Genomic DNA, 14,599 nt, shown 5'->3' with positions numbered 1-14,599 from the left:
AAAACTCTGGTGGCTCAATGATTCTTTGGCACCACGTTGCAGAAATCATAAATTTCAGGTAGGTTTTGCAGGATGTTTGTGAGCACCTGTCATGTCCTGCCCCTGAAAGTTGGGAGGGTTGATCAGATTCACAAATCCTCTTGTTTAAATAATGGTGAAACAACACTCAGTGTTCAAACACAATTGTCAATTTTAATGAAAATCTCTGTTCTACAATTATCTTAAAAGTATTGACACCCTTACAATTGCATCTATCTAAGCTGTGCAGCTAAACTATGCAACTTTATAAGAAACCAAAATAAGGCTTGCATTACTTCATCATGTTAAAAAAGAAAGGAGAGACAGAGAGGTGGCAAAGGATAAAGCAATGAACAAAAAAAGAGATCACCAGACTAAGTTCCAGTCAACAGGATGGTTCTCAGTCTGTGAGAGCACTCATCCTGAAGTCCCAAAGATCTCCCCACCTCCAAGCATACTTTTATTCTCAGGCATTCTTTTATGCCTGCTAAATTTACAGGGTTCATTTTCAACAAGTTAATTGTCAACAAGTCTGCAGTCAAAACTCTTCAGTCAACAATTCTACTTGAACAGGAGAGTTTCGGATAGAGCAAGACAGTCCTGTCTCCACAGAGCTGCCCCCTCCAACCACATCTTCATCCTAAGCCTACTGTCATGGTGATGGTCTTATCTTGTACGTACTTGAGACAATTTCAGGCACGCCACAGATAAAGTGTTGTTGGTTTGCTACAGCACCCTAGAGTAATGCTATTACAGAGATATTCTCAAACTACAAAGTGCATGTGTGCTCTCTGTCACTTCCAAGTAGTATTTTTCTCATGCAAGAAGCCCTGCTAGAGGATTTGTCTGCACCTTGACACACCCATCTTACTCTGATTTGCCAAACTTTGTATTTGACTTGTGTTCGTGCAGCATTCACCTGCCTGAGCACAAATGCTACAGGACCAGAGAATCACGGAATCATAGAATCATCCAGGCTGGAAAACTACTTCAAGATCACCAAGTCCAATCATCAATCTAGTGAGTCCTACTATTAAATCATGTCCCTTACTGCCATGTCAATGTCTCTTAAATATTTCCAGAAATAAGGATTCCACCTGAATCCTGAATTCCACCCTGAGCAGCCTGTCCCAATGCTTCGCCATCCTCTGCTATCCTGTCTGTGAAGAAATTCTTCCTATTGTCCAATCTAAACCTCCCCTCGTGCAACTTGAGATCATTTCCTTCCTTCCTTACTTGTCACATTAGATATGAGACTGATACTCTTCTCACTGCAACCTGCTTTCAGGTAGCTGTAGAAAGTAATGAGATGTCCCTCCGCTTTTACTTCTTTAGACTAGACAATCCCAGTTCCTCAGCCTCTCCTCACAAGTCTCATATAGTCAGTGCATAGCACACTGGATAAGCATCTCTCTGGATGACCTGTGAAGTCCAAACTTCTGGATAAAATCCTACTACTCACAGAGACTTAAATGTAGATAGCTCACCCGGCTGTTTAAAGATCCTGTACCTGTAAACAGCATAGGAACAACACACAGGTCCTCCTTGCCACTCTGTGGATCCCAACTGCTGGGGTCTGTTGTGATAGGACACACGAGGAAATGGTTTCAAAGTAAAAGAGGGGAGATTTAGACTGGACATAAGAGAGTTTTTTAGAGTAAGGGTGGTGAGGCACTGGAACAGGTTGCCCAGAGAGGTGGTGTATACATTCAAGGTCAGGCTGGACCAAGCACCACTTAAATGAGCTACCTTATGTCAAAAAAAGTCTGTGGTATGCAACCTCACAGGCCATGGCTGCACAACCACTCTCTTGTATTCTGGTGAAGCAATAACCCTTTCTTATGTTACACAATACAGGCAGGAGGTAGTGCCTTATTCAAAGGTGATACTCAGACACATTCTAAATTCTACATCTCAGAAGATAATAAATGGTAAGTGTATTTTTGCATCCATTAATAAGACATTCCTTATTGCTCAAGGCTTCTGTCTAGTAGACTGATAGCAATAGGTCCTGTTTCTACTTAACACATGGAAGCAAAATTATATCCATCCAGAGCTGCCAAAAATTTATGAAGGAAAAATTCTCCAGGGAAAGACGTAGCTTTATATAACATTACTGGGTATTTACATTTACAGTGGGATGTAGGACTTCTCCATTAGCAGATATGTGTGAGAAAATAAATGAATCCAGCCATCCTCTTCTTGCCTTGCCTGTACATCTGGGAAAGCTGGTGCACATCAGTTATTTCATCTGAAGGCTGCAGTAACTGCTTTTACTGGCTCTGGCCTTTATCTAAGCCAATACCAGCATTGAAGATTTGATTGTACAACACACATTTCTGTTTTGAAGACAGGAAGGGCTTAATCCCCACCACCTTCACCTGGAATAAATTCATTAATAGAGATGACTGTATATGAATATCCGGAGCAAACAACCATTCAGATAATCGTGCAGACCTCCGGTGTTTCATTTTTGACACCCAAAGATGCTCAGCACCAAGAACTCCCCAGGTGAGTATGTGGTGCTGTGAAACTTCGACACCTTTGGTCAAGGCACATTATTTTCCAAGTGCCAATTTGAGCAGGACAAGTCAATACTGAAGTAATTTCTTGTGTGCCTGGACAAGTGCCTTCCCACCTTAGGGCATGCAAGCCCTGCAAGAAATGCTCCAGGACTGGGTGTCGGGTCATTCTTAGGACTTGAAGGGTGATGGGAACACTCTTCTGAACCCAGCACAATGGGATTATGTTGGTTCAGAGCCAAGGAGGAACAGGGTGCTCTGGTGGATAGGACAGAAGACAGGACACAGACAGTGAGGCTGTGACTGCTACCTGTGACTGCTCCCCCATGGAAAAGAAGAAGATGGTCCAGAAAGTGAAGTGTGCTAAGAATGGATGAGCCTTAGAAAACATTCTGCTGAAAGAAAACAGTCTAGCCTGATTCCAAACCCCAGATCCAAGAGCATGAGATCTCAAATGATCCTTAAAACTGTAATTCAGACTTAATTCAACTCCACTTCATGTTTAAACAACAGCTCGAACTTTTATGTAATAGGACTAGAATAGCCTAGTGCATTCCAAGTCTCAGTGGGTTACCAGTGACTGAACTGTATAATAAAATTGAATGAAAAGTGTTAAAGAGGTAGAACTTATGCAGTATTTATTCTTCTGCTTTTGCATATTTAACTTGGATTTAGCTGCAACAATACTACATAAAGAACTGGGGTATGTTCAGAAATGCCTTTGGAACAAAAAAGGATGATGATAGGAGATCTTGCTACAGCTTCTGCTATTAAGTCCTTGGGAGAGCTGAGAAGAGATTGCTCATTAAATAAGTGTTATAACACATTCAGCACTGAGAGACTAGTTCAGAAGCAGAAAGTGAAAGGTCAACCTTTCCCACTAGAGATGTATCCATCCTAGCCAAGCCATTATTATTGCCTGTCGTCACAGTGCCCATCCCCAAATTGTGGAGGAGGTCTTGGAGAAGTGACAGAAACTAAAATGATGGTGATTAAACAGGACAGCAGAACATCTGGGAGTCAGAATGACAAGGCAATCAAGACAGCATCCCGTGCCACAGAGAGAGCTAAATGCTTCCAGTTACGGTATCGCTGTGTCATTCACCAGTGAACAAACATATGTGGATGGAGGAAAAAAAAGCACTCTCTGGGTCTGTGTAAGCTGATAAAACAGTCCATAAAAACAAATCAGAATAATTTTTCATTGTTTCTTAAAGGTAACAAAAAAAAAAAAAAGCAAATTTCCTCCATTCTCATTTGTACTTAGAGTATCAACTGTGCTCTACATCAGAACACACTGTAAAATATTACTGAAAACCAGAATCTAACTCATAAATTACTGGCATTCTGTGCCAGACAAGCTTGTACTAATGTTTAGAGAAACAGATCACCTGGGAGAAATGTGCTCTACAGGTTACAGGAGAAAGTAAAGAGACAATTAATGGGCATTGGCTGTGCTGCACATATTGTTCCCATGTTGTTAAGGCCAAAGTTGACCGCCTGCCAATAGATATAGAAGTAATTGTCAACAAGATTTACAGTTACTTTTTCATTTGCACAGTTAAAGTAGAAAGGTTGAAAGAGTTATGTGATTTGTTGAAGGTCTGTGCTAACAACTGATAGACCATAGCATCTTGCATCAGTGATCGGTAAAGAACACAGACCACAGACTTCACATTTTTCTTGATTCTGGAAGCTATGCTTCATGGCAGAAGTTGAAGTGCCTTGCTATCATCAGCAACTGTTTTTTATTTTAAACATCCGTCCAAAAAGCCATTCTTCCTGTTGCCAAACTCGACACCAGGCAAGTTCTAATCCTACTGGAACTGAAAAAAAAGTGTTTTTTAAACAAATTGCATTTTAATGCAGTGAAATGAAGGATGTGGTGTTTCAGCTTGCGGCAAAACTGCCATCAGTTCTTGGTATGGCCACACTTGTATATGAGCACAGACAGCATTATCTAATTAGCCGTGTTAGAGTGTGGCCTGATGGTATGTATCTCCACTCTGGGAAAGTAAACACCCTATGACTGCCCAGGAAACTGGTAAAAATAATCAAGTAGAGGTGGGTTAGAAAGACTGAAGACTGTAGAGAGCCCTCTTGCTCACATTACAGGGGTATGACTGTCATTCAAACACGGAAAACAAAAAGCAGGTATTACTTTCAAGGAACAACCTGTCCCAAAAACTTGTTTGGGATCAGCAGCTGTTCAGGATGAATTTGGAGATCCAGGTTGTCAGTTTGTGGATGTAGCTGGAAGGTGCTGGACTGAAGAAGGATTCATAACATCTTCGCTTTGGTGCATTTTCTAGCATATGGCTAGTGCTTTGAGGGATATCAGAGTAGATTCCCTTCTTCATTAGTATATGGAAGGCAACAAAATGCAAACATCCTATCAAGGTCTAAGGATGTTTCTTGCCTGGCTACATTTCACAAAAAAAATGTCTGTACCTCTCTATCAGCTCCTAGCAGCCCCACTGGCTTCTCCTCTCTTTGGAGCCTCCCACCAGAGCTCATAGGCACAGCATAATGTCTATGCTTCCCTTATTCCAACACAGCTTCCAGCAGGCTTTGGCTGGCTTTGGCTGCACCCTGTGAGCTAGTGTTTGTCTTGTGCTCTGACAGTGTACGTTGTGCCACAAGTGGCTCTTTCAGCCTTTCCTGAACTGGGTCTCCAGTTCCTGGAAGAGAACGCAGTTTGTAAATGTGGCTCTGACACTGTTTGGTGCTATCCACACAGGTTTGCAAAAACATTCTATAAGCCATCTCAGCTGGAAGTGTGCTTAACTCTGTCCACTGCCAGAGGTGAAGTCTTTTGTCATAGCCAGTGTAAACAGGACCTCTGCTCAGCAGAAATTAATTGGGCTCGTTAAGAGGTAAACCTAGATTTGTAGGATGAATCTATAAGGATTTGTATTCCCATCAGCATTTCTGACTATGGCAAACATTACATGTTACAGTAATGCAGCAAGATTGTCACAGATATACCACTGGCCAAGCCTAAGCAGTTCTTTCCCCAGAAATACCACTGGCATGTGGTCAGGAGGCAAAAAAGTCGTGGGGGGGAAATACAACTTATTTTCAATCCACTGCAGAAAAATCTTTCTTCCCAGCAATACAAACATCAATTCTTAGTCCAGATCACCAGCTCTGACAGTCCTTGACTCCATTGCACCCATCCTCCAGGGTGTGCCAAGAAAGGTACCGCCTAACTTCTCTCTTTAAGGAGGAATTTCTAGAGCTGGGCTTCTTAGAAACCATGAAACATACAGACTAATTCAATCAATCCGTAATCTGTATGTTAAATCTGTACAACTTTGCACACATTGCCCTTATCCCCTAATTCTGCCCCATCCTTCTAGCCTCATTTTCCACACCACACAATGGATGCAGAGCCTTACAATTGATAACATGAGGCCTTTAGGATAGCATAAACTCAGTGCAGTCTTCCTAGGAAGAAAGGAACCATCTTGCACCAGGGACCCACTATGGCCAAATGCTGGGGAAATAATTTTCCCAGCATAAATGTCTTCTGTTTTATACAGAAGAAAAAAAAAAAAAAAGAAAAAGAAAAAAAAAGAAAAGAATGTTAAGAGGTTCAGAAAACATAAGGTAAGGGGAAAACATAAGGGAAGAGCTGAAGGAACTCACTTTGTTTAGTCTAGAAAAGAGAAGACTGAAGGGGCACATGATAACAGTCTTTCAATCTGAAAAAGGCAGTTGGAGACAGAGATGATGAACAGTTCTCTGTGGCCACAGAAGGAAAGATGAAAAATTAATTTGCAGTGAAGATTTCAGTCAGACACAAGGAAAGAGGAAAGGAGTGATTAGTTTTTGAGGTGATCAGAATGAGTGGTGGACCAAAGTTCCGTGCTACTGGGGAAGACAATGCAGGTCTTTAAGGACAGAATAGACATACATGCCTTTCCTGCTGTGGTGTCAGGGGTAGGACACTTTGTGACCCCTTCCAGACCTATGGGTTAGGGACTGAACAAGATATTCTTTCAGTGTAACTGTGGCAAGTTCAGAGAAGTTTACACATCTTTGATGCATCAAAGACATGCTATATCTAAGTTTCTTATGGGGAAATCCAAGCAAGCAGAGCCCAGTTGCCACCAGCCCAGCTGGGACAAGTTGCTCACCCACTCAGATGCTGTTTACCCCAAAGTAACAAAAGCCCTGGGGAAGTAGAAGCTGCAGCTAATCTTAGGGCCTAGCTTAGATATTTTCATCCATGAGATCACAAATACACGTAGAATGAAGACATTCAGAAGAGTGACTTGAAAATGCAGAATTATCCCAATGGTAAAGAATTGTGTGATTTTTTTTGAGATTTTTTTTCTCCTTTTTGAAGCTGAAAATAATGTGCTACAACCTTCTGCAGGTGACCAGTGTAAATTGAACACGTAACCTTAAAAGCATTGAAAGGGTGGGATTTTCACCTGTACTTAAAGCTTACATTATTTTGTTCCAACTGAAGTCAAGGGAGTTATCTATTTCAGCAGGCTGGGGGTAACAGTAGTCACATAAGAGTTTCAGAAAATAACACAGAATGGGAGAGTGACTGTTTGGAAAGAGATTTCGCTTATCTGATCAATAGGGATTCAATACCTGCCTTTCTTTTCCCTTCCAATTCTCTCTTATTGCTGTTATCCTTTCTCCTTCTTACCTATCTGTCCACTTCCCAGTCATTTTCCCACTGCAGCCACTCACAGGAGAATCCCAAATCTCCCCCATAATCCCCAGAGGAACCCAGGCTCCAGAAGAAACCGGTTACTTGCACAGATATGCCAATAGCATTTCTTAATACATCAATAGGAATGTTGAAACTATGTTTTGGAGGAGACTAACTAATATATTAATCCTACTGACAGGCTAACACATTGGGATTTTAATCATAATTTAATCTTGTAAAAATTATTTTAATCAGACTAAATCAGAATTTTTCATTTTCTTTTGGTACTGAAGCAGATCTTTAAAAACTTGAAAATATTGTTAAATTTTCATACACGTCATAGTTAAGCAGAATCTATCATCACTTAGCTTCTTAATCATCAAGGACTGTGCATTGTATGTACCCACTTATCCATCACATAGCAGCAATTGTAGTCAAAAAGACTAGAGGAAGGAAAGAGATTATAAAATCAGAATGTTTTTTATATACACTGGTGAGCAGCAGACATCATAGCTGGCTGATTTCTTTTCAAATTCATTATGTTCAGATACAATTAGATTGCATGATACGTGGCATTTGCAAACAAACAATTCTGTAGAGCTGTTCTAAATATAATTCATTTGTAATGGGTTGAGGTAATGAACGGACCACCTCATGAAGTTTCTGGCTCTTCTAGAAAAGACATACAGTCATACAGCATGGGATTTCCAAACTGATGGAACTTGCAGACATCCTTAAATGGTGTCAGACAATGTCTGTGCAGTGATACCAAAGAAAGAACTGATCTCTTCTTCCCGTACTGAAGAAAAAAAAACTACTGTGCACTCAGAATTAATATCAAATAAATCTCAAACTTCTCAATGTCTTTGTGTAGTCAGATACATGTACTTTATGTATACATGCAAGTATATGTTTGGAAAATACATGCAGGAGGGAGTTTCTTCAAACTATGAAGTTTTCCATTAAGGAAATCGCTGCATAAAGCTAAGTTTTATACAACAAAATTCACTGAACTACATCAGTGTGTTAATAAACAACTGTAAACAAGTAAATAAACATTTGATGTATATTCAGAGTGGCCTATTCTGGAAGAATCAAAAGGAGGAAAATGCCTTAACATTATTTAAAGTAAAGCAAGAATTACTGTGCACACCTTATTCCTGATGAGGAAAAGGCATTATATAGCAAACCTGGTGTCACTCACACTTTTTTTTTTTTTTTTTTTTTACAAATATTAAATGTTTCAAACTACTTCACTTTGGAAAGAACATAAATTTATAAATGAGTTCTAGTCATGTTTGGAAAAGTTGTTTTGGCTGATATAAATAATAAGAGAGATCTTTATTATGTTGAAATGTTTCAGATAGAAAAAGAAACATTTGGTTTGGGGAAAGTCAACACATGGCTTTTTAGCATTTCCATTTAACATGGAAAGTCAACAGCTCTTGTTTTTAAACTGGTGTTTCTCTCTTTAAAAGTTAACTTGTAAGACTGTGTGAGTGTGAAAAAGGTGCAGAGGTAAAGATCACTTGACTCACATTTACCAGGAAAAGAATGACGATGTGAAGATGTGACCAGGGAGCCATAAGTTGAGATCTGCCCAATAAAGGAGAAAATGTGCTCATTTTGGCCAGAGAGCTCCACAAAACCCTTCTTTCGGTATCCACACACATCCCAGGATCCTGCCTGGATTTCGAAGGCTCCTTAATTTTTGAATGGTCTCAAAAGTGTGTTAAAAGCTTAACAAAGACAACAAATGTCGCCTTTAAGATTTTACAGGCCTTAGTCACACAATCTGTTACACAGAAATGGTTATTCCTATGCTCCTCAGAAATAGTTCATATAGTTTTAAGAACAAAAGTAGCCATTATAATTTCATACTTATTGGTGAAAGTGGATAAAATTCTTTAGGAATGCAGAAGTTCATATTAATTCATCACAAATTGTTTGTACTTTTTTTTTCTTCCCTTTTTTTTTTTTTTAATATGCATAGAAAGCAGAGTTCTGAGAGAATGCTACTAAAGCACTCCAAAGAATTATGTCATTAAGCATGGCCCCAGTCCCACAGCCTCCTTGTACCCTAAAGAGAGCTATCTGGATTCAGTGGCATTTCTCATGTCTGCCAGTGTCTTCCTAAGTTACTCAAACTACAGGATCTGGTCCTTGCTCAAAGGGAAAGGTCATGGGTTTTTAAGGAATTGATACCAAAATTTTTGTTATAGTTTTTTTTGTCTCCAACACAAGCATGGATAAATAATCATGGACTACAGCCACTGAACATTTCACTTAACTATCCGGGGGTGAATATTTCCATTTATTTGGGGACTTGTCAAAGTATTATTTTCATTACACTAATAAATACTGTAAAAGTCAAAATAAAAGATTTTATAAGTTCTGGAACATGTCTTATCTAAATCTATGTGATCTGGAAATATTTAGCAAGGGAGTTCAATAATACAAAACAGAAACAGAAAGGGTCCTGGGTAAAGCCTTAGGGAAATGCCAAACTATTAATTACACATTAAGTGGAAGGTTTTTATTTTTCTGTTGAAATAGCAAGTATTCAAAGTCTATGGCACAGTGCAATGAGAACTGCTCTCTGATATAACATAGCATAGAAGTCCAAGTTATTTTGATCCCTAGAGTAAAAGTGCTTTAAAAGATGAAATAAAATTGTGTTGAGATTCTTTTAAATTAGGAAATAGGAAAGACAAATTCTAACCTATTAGCACAGAACTTGGAAACGCTAATGATAAAACAAAGTTCTGCTCCTCAAATATTCTTGCAGATTTAACTGTATGCTTGCAAATTCTTTTCCTCACCCAAATGAAGTTTCAAATTTGAACTGAATATTGGTAAATTCTACTGATACTGCATACAGTTTTGATAAAATCAAATATTCCCATATATGAGAATGTTTGTCCATCTAGTCCCAAGATATAAAAAAGGACTCCAGAATAGTGCACAAGGCATAGCCATGAGCCTGCTCACACTCTATACAAACACAGGAATCTTGAATTTATGTGCAAAGCCATAAAGTGCATGCTTACATGTGTATTTACACAGTGACACAAGTGGCACAAGCTACATAAGTGCCATGCAGACACTTGCAGGATGGAGAAGAGGCTCTAATCAGAGAATGGTATGCTCCTTTGTTCTGGGAAAAAGGTTATGTTTTGCTCTGGACATAAGGATAAAGCCTTCCCTAGCATGTGCAGCACCACAGGATCTTTAATGTCTAGGCATAGCAGACATGACCTCAGTTTTCTAAGGTTTCCTTAATTCCTCAACTCCCACCTGTGAACAGTCACAGAACAGTTGCAGTGCTATTGAATTTGTGCTTTGCTTTGGATTTTTCAGAGGACTGTCTGGGGCCTTAGGTTTGCTGGGGTTTTTTTCAGTTTACCAACCTTTTTCCTCCCTAAATTTCTGTGGTCCTCAGAACCACAGAGTTAATTGTGGAATCAGAAACAGACAAGACACATAATTCCTGTAATTTGCACTCATCTGTGTTCTTGTCAGCCTTTAATGGATGTATCTGGGATGTTGCAAACATACAAGACAAGCATTAATCACCTTGGACATTGTGGTGGGAACTGAAAAAGTCAATCCTCAACTTACCAACAAAATCAAGGGAAAAGGAAAAAAAAAAAATCTCTTACAGTAAAAATACTTCCTTTGCTAACTCTAGAACTTCATGTATTTCCCTGTGAATGAAGACCTGTGTGTGGAAATATCCACCTATCACTGGAGGGAACTCAGGAACCCCTTGAAGACCAACTGGGGAGAAATTCATAAAATAAATCCTCAGAGATCCTTGTTCCAGAGGATGCCTTCTTCCTCTGAAGGTTCCCACTCTAAAAAGGGAAACCTGTTTCTATGTTCATGATGACTTATGTCAGCTGTTACTAGTAACTGCTTTTCACTAGCAACAGTAAGTGAGCTACCTAAGCATCTGGGACCCCTAGCACTGTTCAGGGGCTGCTCCACAGATGTGTCAAAAAATTGGGAAAGATGCATTAAATTTATATGACTGTGAATTAATAAAGCTCCAATTTAATTGGACTGCAATTTTCAAGACAAACCAATGATCCCTTCCCCGAAGTCCATGGAACTGCTGTGTGTGAAAGAACTGAAAAGCATGAAGTCCTGCTCAGCAGAGGATGCACTGTGATTTATTAGTGTGCATTCTCATGCATGTTACAGTGACTCTAACACCCTTCAAGTCTTCCTGTACCCATCAGAAAGTACCACACCTAGAAACGAATACTCCTTCCAAACACACATTCCTACTTCTGTGTGTGTGAACATTCTTCTTTGTGGTCTCTCAGGGAACCTGAGAAAGGATTTTCATCATCCACCTTCACAAAGTACTCCCCCCACCAGGATATTATCCACTTGATTCATAAGTTCAGGTCAATATAACCTTGAGGAAGTTATCATAGTAAAAGCCATGTGAATTTGTCTACAGGAGGGGAAACTGGCCACCACTCTGTCAAAGTAGGGAGTTGCTCTAAGGAACTTCACTGGCCTGAGTCTGGTGGTGTCTCATAAAGTACCAGGGTCAATTTATACTTATGGATGTGTTCACTGACACAGAAAGCTAGCAATGGAGAATGGAGTGGAAGTCATTGCATAACGGTGGAAGGTAGGGACTGTCCATAGCAGCTCTCCCTTCCAGCTTAGAAAGTCAAAACAAGATTGCCAAAAGATGGCTTATCTTTTTGCACTCAAGTTTTACGTTGACTTTCCTCTGCTTGCCTCCTCCCCTGAGTTCCACTGGTTACACGCTCTTCTTATTACACTCATAAAAAATTGTAAAATACCTTCATTTCACCTCTTGATCACTCTCAGATACCATAGTCCATAGTTTCTTAAATGAAATTCTCAGGCAGCATTTCCCCGTATCTTTATCTGAGTTGGGTAATAAAGCATATCTTAAGCCAACCTCCTTTTACAATATATGAGCTAGTGCTGGGCAAGCTTTTCATAGCAAATGTTTTATTTAGTGAATTAAGCCTTTTGTTCCCGTTGTGAATTATTATGGACAAACCTTGACTTTAATTTATCTGGTTGTTATTCACAATTGTTCAAATAACTGTGTCAGTGAACATATTTCAGCTGTTTAGATTGTTCTCAAGTGATTCACTTCAGTTCTTTCTTTTGCTATTTGTTATATGCTATTTACCATTCAAGGATTGGATTTGGTATTACATACCCCACAGGGTGACAGTATTACCTGATCCTTACAGCACTGGAAGGTCTATGTGCATGGGCAAAATCAAAGAGATTTCATAATGCTCGTTCTTACTATTGCCTCCGTTCGCAATACATTTTTTGTATAAAAATCTGTGCAAATATTTAATAAGCATCCATGAAGAGGCCAATTTTCTGTGAATGGTCTTTTGGTATAAATATTCAGGTAACAACATTTTAACAGAAATCATTAAGAGATCTGAGAAAACTGTCTAATTGGACTGACAGCTTTAATCAAGTATTTAAGATCCCATCCAGAAGTAACAAGGCAATGGCGACGCCAGATTCCAATAATCCTACGATTCACTCAGCTCTTTCTTTTCTTTTTTGAAACAAACATATCTAAATAATTTTGTATAATATTCAGTTGGCTTTAATGAGTGCTAAGTAACATATGTATCTTCAGATTTCCAGTAGTGCCAACAAGCATAAACAAGCAGACAGAATACATCCTATTAAATCTCTTTGAAAGCATTTTGATTTTCCTAAATTCAGATAATAATCTGTCAGGTGTAATCCCCTTTTTTGCATTTAAAGAGATTCTCAGAAAGTACAAAACTTATACGTAAACCTAGATCTGACTTGCAGCAAAATTAGTGTCCCAGTTGGGCTTTTAGTTTTAGCCTGTATCACCTTTGCTATGTGCCTCAGAGTACCGAATATTTCCAGTACCATTCCTACAGGTTTTCTTCACACATGCACAAATAAAAGTAATACATTTTATCAACAACAGAGGCCAAAATAACTACAGTGAGCCAAGCTCCATCCCAAAGTCAATACTGGGGCTGCAAGTACTTTTTGTAGGCAGATTATAGCCTCTCTTCTCACATTTGAAAGGCATAATTTGTAAGCTTTTTCAACAATTCAAAGCTTTTGTTTAGTACACTAATGAACTGTGATTCAGTGAACCCAATAAAACTACTTTGCCAAAATCTCTTCAAGGTGCTCTAGGTATCTGAACCTGCATCACTCATCTATCAGAAGTTCCCACTTACTGACTGTGTTATGCGTTCCTGTGTTTTCCTTTCCATCTGTTAAAGCTATCAGCCATGACAATAAGTTCTTCAGATTTCTGCTGAAAAATTATGTTAGTTTTAACATTTACTGTATTTTTGCAATTTATCATTCTTTTTACCCTAGTATAACATGATTCAATTTGCTTAAGTAAATATTGGCAACAAATCAAAGAAAGTACTGTAAGTCCATAGAACACAATTTTAAACTAACTATAGAAAGCATGCCAGGGATAGCCATGATGTTAAATGTGTTAGGCTCACTAACTTTCCTATATGATATAGTCTTTCCTGACTAAATGCATGCAAAAGGGGTAACACAACCTATGACATGCACTGGTTCCTACACTGTCTTTAGCAATATTCTGTTTGTATTTCCTCAAATGTCACAATAGCCAAAAGTGTTCAAGAATCATTTAAATGTTGTACTAGGGGAACATAGTTTAGTGGGGAAATACTGGTGGCAGCTGGACAGTTGGACTGGATGATCTTTTTGGAGTCTTTTCCAACTTTGGTGATTCTATGAGTTTATAACACTATCTAGACAGAGCTGGCACCCTGACTAATGACATCTGTTAATCTGTAATATTTTCATTCGTTACATTTTTCTGTTAGGTCTGAAATTTTCTAGAGTAATCCTATAGCGTTGTGTTATGCCTCTGGTTACCAGGAACCCCAGCAGGGCACTGGAAAGCAGAAATACCAAAGACAATTGGGATCTTTCCTGTGAACTTGCCTGGACTTGTATATATCCACCAAAGGATAATTACACCAAAGTGTCTTGGAACATACTAGGCAGGAACTGTTTTATTCAGCAACAGTGTGGTCAGGACCCCATGGAGCTCCCTAAGGACATAGTCTGGGTTTATACCAGAGTGATTAAGATTTAACCTGGACCATGAGATCTAGCTGTAAAGTTTTCTCTCTCTCCAGTTTTCAGTGACTGTACAATTCAGTCCTCTCAAGCACTTATCTTTTTTCCATAAATTGCATGTAAACTACATGCAGGCACTCCAGAGAATATGAACTCAAGACTCCGGTGTTGTCCTAAAGGAATTGTAATAATGGAAAACCCATGACTTATCAAGAAACAAACCTGTAACAATCTATGATTC

Source organism: Phasianus colchicus, chromosome 3 (assembly GCF_987193195.1).
Source record: "Phasianus colchicus chromosome 3, bPhaCol1.hap1.1, whole genome shotgun sequence".
Lineage (NCBI taxonomy): Eukaryota > Metazoa > Chordata > Aves > Galliformes > Phasianidae > Phasianus > Phasianus colchicus.
The sequence above is the reverse complement of the archived record's forward strand: the minus strand, read 5'-3'. Positions refer to the sequence as shown.